The following is a 7,326-nucleotide window of genomic DNA, read 5'->3' on the forward strand; positions in this document are numbered from 1 at the left end:
AGATCCTCTTGGATCTCCACATCAGGCTCACTAAGAACCTTGCCCGGATCTGACACAAATTTCCTCAACATTAAAACATGGAAAACCGGATGGATTCTTGCCATTGAAGCAGGCAAATCTAGCTTGTACGACACATTCCCAATCTTCTGCAAGATTTCAAAGGGTCCGATGTATCGTGGGGCTAGTTTACCTTTCTTCCCAAAGCGAACCACTCCTTTCATTGGAGACACCTTGAGCAATACCAGATCCCCCTCCTGAAACTCTACTTGTCGTCTGCGGATGTCTGCATAACTCTTCTGTCTGCTTGTAGCAGTCTTGATTCTCTCTCTGATTATGGGTACCACCCTGCTGGTGATCTCTACTAGCTCAGGCCCTGCCAAGGCCTTTTCTCCAACTTCCTCCCAGCAAACAGGTGACCTGCACTTCCTCCCATACAAAGCTTCATACGGAGCCATCCCGATGCTAGCATGATGGCTGTTATTGTAGGCAAACTCCACCAAAGGTAGATGCTGCCTCCAAGAACCGCCAAAGTCCAGCACACACATTCTAAGCATATCCTCGATAGTCTGGATGGTCCTTTCGAACTGTCCGTCCGTCTGGGGGTGGAAGGCAGTACTGAAATCCAACCTAGTACCCATGGCATTCTGCAGACTCCGCCAAAACCTGGAGGTGAACTGGGGCCCTCTATCTGACACTATCGAAATAGGAACCCCATGCAGCCTGACGACCTCATCCACATATACCTGCGCCAACTTGTCCACAGAGTAGCCACTCCTGACAGGGATGAAGTGAGCAGATTTGGTGAGTCTGTCCACAATCACCCATATGGAGTCCAACCTGTTGGACGCTGCCGGTAACCCCACTACGAAATCCATAGCTATATTCTCCCATTTCCACTCTGGAATAGGTAGCGGGTTAAGCATTCTAGCCGGCTTCTGATGTTCCAGCTTCACCCTCTGACACACTTCGCAAGCGGACACAAACTGTGCCACTTCTTTCTTCATCGCTGGCCACCAATAAACTTTCTTCAAGTCTTGATACATCTTGGTGGCTCTGGGGTGAACGCTGTATCTTGCATTATGAGCCTCCCTCATAATGTCTCCTTTTAGCCCTATGTCATCTGGTACACACAATTGACTCCCATAGCGGAGGATCCCCTTACTGTCAAATCTGAACTCACTGTCCTTGCCTGACTGAACAGTCCTGGCAATCTTCACTAACTCTGGGTCCTCATGCTGTTTCTGAGCCACTTGCTCCAGAAACACAGGTGTCACTCTCATCTGGGCCACCAAAGCACCGGTACCAGACAACTCCAACTGTAGACCTTCATCAATGAGCTTGTAATACTCCTTCACCACTGGTCTCCTCTCTGCCGTGATGTGGGATAGACTGCCTAGTGAATTCTGGCTTAGGGCGTCCGCCACGACATTCGCCTTACCCGGATGATACTGAATCTTGCAATCATAGTCACTCAGCAGCTCTACCCATCTCCTCTGTCTCAAGTTCAAATCTCCTTGACTCAGGATGTACTGCAGGCTTTTATGATCTGTGAAGATCTCACATTTTACCCCATAGAGGTAGTGCCTCCACATCTTGAGTGCAAAGATTACTGCTGCCATCTCAAGGTCATGTGTGGGGTAATTCAACTCATGCTTCTTCAGCTGCCTAGAAGCATAAGCAATCACCCTCTCGTTCTGCATCAGTACACAACCCAGTCCCACACGGGACGCATCACAAAAGACCGTAAAGTCCTCATCACTAGATGGCAGAGCTAAAACTGGTGCTGAAGTCAACCTCTTCTTAAGCTCTTCAAAACTCTCTTTGCACTGGTCGGTCCATAGAAACTTCTGATTCTTCCTGGTTAGTCTGGTCAGAGGAGCTGCTACTTTCGAGAAGTCCTGAACGAACCTCCTGTAGTAACCTGCCAAACCCAAGAAACTCCTGATCTCCGTCACTGAAGTGGGTCTAGGCCAGTTAGCCACAGTTTCTGTCTTCTTGGGGTCCACCTCTATTCCATTTTCTGACACTACATGCCCCAAGAAGGAAATGCTCCTCAGCCAGAATTCACACTTAGAGAACTTGGCATACAAGCCATGTTCCCTCAAGGTCTGCAAAACCAACCGCAGATAATGGTCATGCTCCTATGCATTCCTGGAATACACCAAGATATCGTCTATGAAGACAATAACAAAGTGATCCAGGTACTGACTAAACACTCTATTCATGAGATCCATGAATGCTGCAGGGGCGTTGGTTAACCCGAACGGCATTACAAGGAACTCAAAATGCCCATATCTGGTCCTGAAAGCTGTCTTTGGCACATCATCTTCTCGGATCCTCAGCTGATGGTACCCCGATCTCAGATCTATTTTGGAGAAACAACCTGCTCCGGCTAGCTGGTCGAATAGATCGTCGATCCTTTGCAATGGGTACTTGTTCTTGATAGTGACTTTGTTCAACTGTCTGTAGTCGATACAAAGTCTAAGGGATCCATCCTTCTTTCTGACAAACAAGACTGGAGCACCCCAGGGTGAGGTACTCGGTCGGATGAAGCCCTTGTCTACCAGTTCTTGCAACTATTCTTTCAATTCTTTCAACTCGGCTGGAGCCATCCTGTAGGGAGGGATAGAGATCGGTCGGGTTCCAGGCATCAATTCTATCTCGAACTCTATCTCCCTAATAGGTGGTAAACCTGGCAACTCGTCTGGGAAGACGTCTAGAAACTCTCTAACCACTGGCACCGAGACGGGCTCTCTAACCTGACTGCTAAGCTCTCTCACATGAGCCAAATACCCTTGACATCCCTTCCTAAGCAACCTATGAGCCTGAAGAGCTGATATCAGACCTCTAGGTGTACCCCTCCTGTCTCCCCTGAAGACAACCTCTGACCCATCCTGACCTCTGAACTTGACTACCTTGTCCCTGCAGTCCAAGGTAGCACCATGGGTAGATAACCAGTCCATCCCTAAAATGACGTCAAAATCTGTCAAATCTAGAACCACCAGGTCGGCGGACAAGCATCTTCCCTCAACAAATACAGGACTACACTGGCAGACTGACTCTGCCACTGATGGATCACACTTGGGTCCACTGACCCAGAGAGGACACTCTAACTCAGAGATCATCAACCCTAACCTCTGGACGGCTCTCGGTGCAATAAAAGAATGAGATGCGCCCGGGTCCATCAAGGCATATACATCTGAACAACCAATGACTAAGTTACCTGCCACCACGGTGTTAGATGCATCGGCCTCCTGCTGAGTCATTGTGAAGATCCGTACTGGAGCTGATAGACCTTCACCTCTGAAACCCGCTGAAGAAGAGGCTGCCCCTCTCCCTCTGCCTCTGCCACTGGCCTGAGTCATGGCTGGAGCTGCTAGCTGCGCTACACTACCTGAAGCTGTCTGCTGGGACTGTGATGTCGGGGCTGCTCTTGGACATTCTCGAGACATATGCCCCTCCTGACCATATCTGTAATAGGTCGTCGTCCCAAACCGACATACTCCCCTGTGTGGCTTACCACACCTTGCACAAACTGCATTATCCGCACCAGAGCTTGAGCCACTCCCTAGTCCCAGACTGGACTTGACCTTGTTCCAAAACTTGTTCTTCTTAGACTTCCTGGGACCTCTCTCCCACTTCTTGCTACCTGACGTTGCTGCACTCATTGAAGAAGAGCCTGGGGTCTTAGAACCAGAAGGCTGTGCCACTGACTGCTTAACTGTCCCCTGAATGATGGCACTGGCCTCCATTTTCCGGGCCATGTCCACAATGGCATGGAAGCTCTCCCTATCTGCTGACTGGATCAAGGAGGAATATCTGGAGTGGAGTTTCATGATATACCTCCTTGACCTTTTCTGGTCTGAGTCAAGATCTTGCCCTGCAAATGGCAACAACTCCAAGAATCTGTCCGTGAACTCCTCTACACCCATCTCATCAGTCTGCCTCAACTGTTCAAACTCTATCATCTTCAGCTCCCTTGAACTATCTGGGAAAGCCCATCCTACAAACTCGTTTGCAAACTCCTCCCAAGACATGCTATCCACTTTCGGGTTCACATAATTCTTGAACCACTCTCGTGCCTTCTTGCACTTAAGTGTGAACCCAGCCATCTGAATGGCTCTACTATCATCAGCCCCAATTTCATCTGTGATCACCTTAACCCTTTCAAGATACACAAACGGGTCATCCCCTTTTTCATACTGGGGAGCACCCAACTTCATGTAGTCGGTCATCTTGACCTTGCTCCCACTGGCTGAGCTAGGTATAGAAGGTTGAGCAACTGGGGCTGCTGGTTCTGCTGGAGGAGGAGGGGGTGCAGCATCCCCTGGGGTAGGGTTTGCTGGATTTGGATAGTAAGGTGGGGGTGGATACATTGGGTATTGTGAATATGGTAGATAATAAGGTGGGTATGGCCTCTGTGTAGGATAAGGGCTAAAACTATGGTAATCTGATGTGCCTCCCATCGAATATCCAGGGTTTTGTGAGAAGGGTGGGTAGTAAGGTGGCTGAACAAATTCCGAGGCCTAGGTGCCTCCTTGGGATTCTCCCATTCCTTCTTCTGACATGCTAACTCCCAGACTGCCATCCCTCCTCTGCTCTACATCCATATCATCCCCCAAGTCCTCTGACATTCCTCCCTGAACTGTTCCTCTGACTGATCTGCTTCTACCCATATCCAAAGACCTCCTAGGGTCTCTTACTGCTCTTTCCCTGCTAGACCTGCTTGACATTGCCCTAGGCAATGCTGGAGGACGGGCGCTCGTGCCCTCATCCTCAGGTGGTACTCCAGTCAATCTTGCTGATCGACAAGTTCCTCTCATCCTGTTTTCTGAAAAACAGTACACATCACATAAACATTAGCATCATATGGTTCATGTGGACACACATGAACCCGCATCACATACATATCCTTCACATCATAGTATTAATGCACATGTATATAATCATGGCATTTCACATCATCAAACAAGACAGGACTCTACATCCTATCCTAGTGGACATGATCTTCCTATTGTGCTTGACCTTCTATAACATCTATGAGCCCGACACTCTAGGTCCGACCATATGAACCTAGGGCTCTAATACCATTCTATAACAACCCGAAAATCGGACTGCTACCGGCGCTAGGATCCAGATCGGTTTAAGGCTGCCGGGACCCGTAGCAAGCCTGACATAACCTGAAAACCTGATTAACCCCATACATGATCAACAACATTCATAAAAATTTAAAACTTTTCTTTCATTCATACACCAAACTCAACCTGTGCATGCACTGAACATAATCATAAACATGATCCCTCTGTGGGATCTCATCAATGCCCCAAAAGGGCGATACAACATATGTTGAGTTGGTTTACATAAACATCATAAAAAGATTTAGGATCATGCATTAAAAAGGGATACCTTACACATAGGTCAAGCACAACCTCTAATCCTCAATATCATTTCATTACATAACTAGTCATAACTTTACAATTTCATCATGTCCACAACTTCTAACTATTACATAAAAACAGACTTCAATACTCTTGCTGACCTCCTGGTCTACCCTGTACCTGCAAACCTGGGGAATTTGAGAGAGGGGTGAGCTACAAGAGCCCAGTGAGCAGAATAATAAAACATTTAAACATATGATAATATGAAATGCATCACATCACAACTAATCATATCAAGGATGAACTTGTCACCATATAGCCCTCTACATAATCCAATCATGCCAGGGGCGTAGTGCAGGCCACATCTGGTCTTTCTCTTATACATAACATAACATACATAATCCATGATGCCGGGGGCGTAGTGCAGGCCACTTCCGGTCTTTCTCTTACATAGTGCCAGGGGCGTAGTGCAGGCACGCCTGGACTTCCATATCATATCATCATGTCATAACATATGAGGGCTAGTGGATCATTCAACGTTCATCCACATCAACAACATATTATGCAATGCAACATATTCGTGAATTCTAATGCAAACACCCTAATATATCTTATGGCATTCATGATGCGTGAATCATGCTAAAACTTTCATTTAATTTCTTAATTTAAAACATTAAGTTTAGTTCCACTCACCTCTGGCCGAAGCTCTACTGACTCAGAAGCAGCTGACTCACTGCTGAGGTCCTCGGTTTCTCGGGTCCGAACCTACACAGGTGGACTCAAATGAGGGACCAAACAACTAGAACATAACTCTAAAAACATCCCCCAAAAACCCCTTGAAACATCACAAAACATCCATGCAAGAACATGCAAAGGAAGGCTGGACAGGGCACTTTCGGCGGCAGGTTCGGCGGCCGAAAGTCCCTCCAGAGCCGAAAGTCAGGCAGGTTCGGCGGCACCTTCGGCGGCCGAAACTCCCAGACAGAGGCGAAACTCATGCATGTTCGGCGGCACTTTCGGCGGCCGAAACTCCCAAACAGAGACGAAAGTCTCCTTTCGGGGGCAAGCTTCGGCAGCCGAAGGCTGCCTCCACAGGAGGGTTCGGCGGCCGAAAATCTCTTCGGCTGCCGAACCTGGTTTCTCCCAAAGGGCATAAACTAGGTTCAAACATGCACAAATGCCTCCAAACTCAAACCATCATACATTTAGCTCAACCAAAATATGCATACAAGCTCCTAGGGGTCTCAAACTACCTTAAACCCCAACTACAACACATCAAACGCACATTACAAGCCACATTGCTCAAAAACTCATCAAAAACTCATAAACTCAACATAAGCTTACTCATGCATTTTCTACCCTAAGAACTTCATAAAACTTACTTAAAACATAATATAAGCTAGAGATCGACTCTTACCTCTTGAAGATCGAGAGTAGAGGCGACCAAACTTAGAGTTAGGAGAGATTTGAGTTCTTGAACCTCAAAGCTCCAAAACTTTGCTCAAAAGCTCAAATCTTCAAAACAAAGTTAAAACAAATGAAAACTTGAAAGATCTAGAGGAAAAACATCAAAGATCGGTGAGGGACGGCGGAGAGCTCACCTTGGCCGAAAATGGGAAAAAAGCTCGCCCGTTTTCGGCTAAGGGACCCTTTTATAATGGCTGTCCAGGCCACGTTTGGGGGCCGAATGTGCCTCCGCATGCATGCCATGTTCGGCGGCCGAACTTGAGGTTCGGCGGCCGAACCTGGACTTCCCTCACTTATGCCTTCGGGGGCCTAAGGCACACCCGAAATGCATGCACGTTCGGCGGCCGAACTTTGAGTTTCGGCGGCCGAACATGAGTTTCCCTCCAAAGTTGTTTTTATTCAAAACTCATTTCCTCTTTACTTAAAATCATCAAAAACATTAAAACATTTCATGGAAACATGGTTTTACCCTTCTAGAGGT

This window comes from Manihot esculenta, chromosome 18 (genome assembly GCF_001659605.2).
Source record: "Manihot esculenta cultivar AM560-2 chromosome 18, M.esculenta_v8, whole genome shotgun sequence".
Classification (NCBI taxonomy): domain Eukaryota; kingdom Viridiplantae; phylum Streptophyta; class Magnoliopsida; order Malpighiales; family Euphorbiaceae; genus Manihot; species Manihot esculenta.